Raw genomic sequence first — 5276 nt, 5'->3', positions numbered from 1 at the left:
TTTATCATATTATCTAAAATTTCCTATCATTTAAAAGTTACGATTTTTTTTATTTTCCTCACTCTCTCATATTCTCGGGTACATCACTCTTAGCGATATATCACGACATGTGTGTCTTGTATCAACAAATGTAATGTAATGTATCGGGACGTTAAACGATGTATTGAGACATGTGTATTTTGTACCAACAAGATAATGTATCGGGACGTGATGTATCGACACTTTGAGTGATGTATCCAAAAATCTTAAGTTGAAGGGATTTTGTAATTTGAAGAAAAGTAGAGATGAGATGTAATTAATTTTTAACACAAGGTTTATGTAATTTTTACATTTATTTATTTATATTTGATTAATGATGCAATAATAAAATCACATTAAAAATCTGATCTTGCTGACTGTTTTAGGACCCATATGACACAGAAACTTTTTCTATTGCGGGATAATTATCTAATTATGAATAGTAATTAGGACAACATTGCTGTTTGCACTGTCAAACTTTTTCCTTAGCCACCTGGTTTGTCAAAAAATCAGTACAACAATAAAAGTAAACATTATTTAACTTTAATATTATGAGTAGATATTTTGTTTGAATACATTTTTTTTTGTTGAAAAAATTAAATCACATAAACTTTTGTTGAAAAAATTGCAGGAACACGTATGCCACATGCTTAATTATTGTTCTTAAGGAATTAAACCACAAAAACTTTTGTTTAAAGAGCTATTACAAAGATAATTAAAGGTAGGTTTATTAGAGAATTATAAGTTGGTGGATTAATTAAAGTAGCCAAATTAAAGTTCATGAGAAAATATATTGTTGGTGGTGTGTAAAGTGACCATTATGGATGTTTGTTGAACTTATGTGATATAGACATGAACTGAAAATTCAGTAGAAAGATTGAAAACCTTTAAGGCAACATATATATACACAAGTTGGAGAAAAAGGGTGAATCTTATATACACTTTTCATAGTCATCAAATTAAACTCATGATGATGATAATTCTTCTAGTTAATTGTGGCATTAATGTATGCTATTAATTCTAAGAATATATCTATCGAGTGCTTTAGAGAACATAAGCAATTGAAATTGGATTTGTTCGATCAGAAATGTTACAATCCTTTTGTAGAACAAACGCGTTGCATTCCCTCATATATCTTTAATTTACTCCCAAACTATTCCAATAAGCTTACCTTGTGAAACAAAGTGAAAAGATTAAAAGCATAAAATTAAGAAAGATTTTTTATTTTTTTGACAAATAATAAAACACAACGTACTACAATACCATGTTCGTTGGTCAATAAATGTCTTCTTTTTTTTTCATTTTCTCTAGATATCTTTTTGCCTACAAAAGAAAAAGAAAAAGTAGATTTTGCGATTGGATAAGCATGTACGAATGTTTTCTTCTGTTGATAAAAGAAAATGAGAGTTGGAAAAATGCCTGTACTATATATATGTATATACAGTGGGTGCATGCATGCAAGCTACCTACCTTTAATTTTTAATTATCTGAAGTTTCTTGTGTAAGTGTTGCTACTAATTTGACTCTTATCTCCAATGAAATCATTAGTTGTGTCTTTCAAAATAAAGAAAAACATATTGACATGTTCTATCGTTTGTTAATCTAGAACGTAACTATTTGTTCATCGATAACATGATCGCTGATAGGAGGGTGTGAAGATCGAAAATTAAGATAGAATATTAGTAGTTAGGTAATATATATGTCGGACGTAAATTAAGATAGAATATTAGTAGTTAGGTAGTATATATGTCGGACGTATTTCTCTTCTATTCGTAGAGCTCTTATTCTTAGACTTGTTTCTTTATCCTCATTTATCTTAATATCTAATCATTGTTATTTCTATCTGTTGTTATTGCATTTTTTTCATCTTTCTTTGAGTCGAGAGTCTATTATAAGAGACAACATGAGTTATCTTCTCAGTGTAGGGATGGTTGAAATGACGAAAAAGTTTCATATTGGTGGTTAATATTAGGATTTTTCCGTGATTTTCTTACCATATTTGAGTTTTACTTTTTCCTTAAAGGATAGTCAAAACATTACCATAAATGTTTTTACTTTTCACGAAAGAAAAAATATAATAATTCTCTTCCATATTTGGTTTATTCTTTCCTTAGAGGAAAAGTTAGGAGATCTATAAATTGAAGACCCTCTTCTCATATCAAATAACACAACACAATAGAATCCACAATGTAGTTGTTTAGAGACTTTTGTTTATGGGGAGGTTTTCTCTCGACAATTTGAATGATTTTTAATTATGTAGGCCAATTGGTCATATCAATAATAATATTATGTTTTTAGTATAAGTTTTTGTCATCTAATTTATCACCGTCTTGATTTACAACTGTAAGCTTCGGCATGACGCCCTAATCACCCTTCATAACCCAACAATTAATGAGATGAGTGATTTTCTTATAAGTCTCGGATAATCATCTTCCGTTTAAGCTAGCATTTGGGTGTGAGTTAGGCTCAATACCTAATTACATAGTATCAAAGCAGGACCTATCTCACCCAATGTTAGCCCCCAAATTAAAATTGTTCATGCACTAGATGCCTAGTACTGGGGGTCAAGTGGAGTACAATGTTAAAATGAAAAAAAGTTCTACATATGTGATTAATTAATGAGATAGGTGGTCTTCTTATATGACTTGTGCAATCATTCTCCCTTTAATTTGAGTTACCTTTTAGGCCCAAAATTTAATTTTGCACGGATAAGATATGCAAACACGTTAATGTCCGCAAAACTCACTTGTGAGATTATGTTGGTTTATTATTTATTGTTGTTAATATATTTCTTAAATTGAGCAAATTAGCTGACATGGAAAACAGAAATTTTTGAGAGAATTTAAGTAATTTAATGAGGTAGATCACTAGTAAATGTTTCCTCAAAGACATGCTTCTTTTCCAATGGAATCTTAACTTTGAAATATGTTGATGATCATGATGCATGGACCCCATCCCAAGATTTCGTTATGCTGGAAAACCATTACCTTCGCTTAATGTGTCAAAAAGGTGAATTCCACAATATTTCTTTACATATATGATAAGTACTCTCAACTTGAAACATTTATACATATATGTATTTTCCACATTAATATCGCGTGTGTTATGATGAGATAAATACAATTCGTTCCTCCTTGATTAGAAAACTCAAATTCAAATTCTAAAGATATGATAATTAAAGTAACTTAAAGAAAAAAGAGACTTCCTTTTTTGATGGACCTGTATAAAATGAATTCTAATTAGACAGATACATAAATTTTGAATAGTATATTTACTTTTTAAGGATACAAATTTGTGTGTTCAGTGAATCTATTGAAAACATTGCAAGTGTCGGCCACACCCCAAATTACTAAACTATTGCATGTTTTGTGGTCGGCAAAGGGTACTGTGGTGTTAAGGGGGGTAAGGCACATGTAAACACACATTGGTATATTTATATGGTATTATTACTCGCTTCGTTTTAATTTATTTTTCTTTTTAGTCTATTTTTTTTATATTTTTTGTTTTTAGCAACACTTTGTACTAACTTTTTACGTGACATGTTTAAGACCATAAGATTAGACAAATGGCATTATTCGTATTGGTATAGAGTGATTGTAAAAATCCAATCACTAGCTCTTTTTTCATGCTTTTTTTCTATGGAAGGGGAAAACAAAAACTAAAACGTCAGGTGATTTTTTTTTATCTGCTTCGATTTGGATTGTCGCTCTAATAAATGATGAAAACCAAGAAATATATAAGTACATTTGTGTTTGAATGACTGAAATAATTTTCCAATATATATCTTTCTTAAGAAAGTTTATTTTTATTTTTATTTCTGGATTTTGCAGCATTGGTAATGAGCGGAAGTCATTTGTCTTTATTGGTGCACTTTTAATTTTATGTATTAGTAATAAAAAATTAGGAAAAATGATATAATTAGATATATTTCACTATCACATATACTATTATTATTTATACATTCAAAATATTACGTATCTTACCACTAATTAAGAGTTTTCTATGTATCTTACACTTAGATACATGTAATTTTGCTACTAGATACACAAAAATATGAAGAGAGGCGTGTGACATGTATTCATACACACTTGATACATGTATATGTATGCAGAGGCATATTCAGGATTTCGGTAAGATGGGTGCACGATTACGAAAAATGCTTCTCAAATATAAATTTGATCAGTTTGACTTTTAGGTTCTTAATATGAACCATTAAATTTTAAAAATTATAGGTCCAAAATATATAATACTACTAGTTTTAAATTTTAATATACACATTTGATTTAATTATATAAAAAAATAAAATTAGTGCTAAATTTTTTAAAGAATTTTCAATGTAACACACTTGAAAATTTTGAAAGATTTAAGAAAAAAACAAAAGAAAAATTAGTTGAAACGTTAAAAGTGTAACCGATAACCACTTAGAGAGGTGTTACTAAAAAACAGAAGATAGATATAAAATTTAAATTTCTGAGCTCACTCAGAGAGATGCACCCTATTATCATCATATTATATGATACTTTGAACGTGAGTTCACATATTCATATTTAAATATTTTTTTAACATATAACACTACTATATATGATCTAGAGAGGGGAGCATGGGTTCACGTGAACCCACTGCACCCCTCTAGATCATATATAGTAGTGTTATATTTATGTTAAAAAAATATTTAAATATGAACATGTGAACCCACGTTCAAACTAACTAGTTTGCAGAACTCATATCTAGTATTTTGTATATTACATCATCACTATCAGATTCTCAATCTACATTCCAAACAATCAAAGTAAAAATAGAACCTATCAAATGCCAAAATTACTGAGAGTTTTCTTACTTCCAGCAAGACAGAAGGCCAATATTGTTTTTTTTTTAATTCTAGCCAATTCATAATTTTACCTATCAAGCCAACTATGAAATTTAAGTTAATAGCACCAGGAAATTAATATGAGAAGTGACTCGAAAATGTAAAGAAAGTGAACTCTAAGGCTCGAAACTGGAAAAGAAAGTGAACTCTTTGGACTACAACTAAACTATAACATGCAACATCAAACAATAACAACAAATCTCTACAGAATAAGATAGAGCTATAACAAAAATTAAAACCCCTAACAAATCTCTACAAAATTGTACAGAAATACAACAAAAAGTAAAACCCCAAACAAATCTCTACAGAATAATACATAAATATAACAACAATTAAAAGCCCTAACAAATTTCTACAGAATAATACAAAAATATAACAACAATTAAAAGCC

The sequence above is a fragment of the Solanum verrucosum genome, unplaced genomic scaffold (genome assembly GCF_900185275.1).
Source record: "Solanum verrucosum unplaced genomic scaffold, falcon-dt-bn FXZP01000278.1, whole genome shotgun sequence".
Classification (NCBI taxonomy): Eukaryota; Viridiplantae; Streptophyta; class Magnoliopsida; order Solanales; family Solanaceae; genus Solanum; species Solanum verrucosum.
This window is presented reverse-complemented; position numbering follows the sequence as displayed.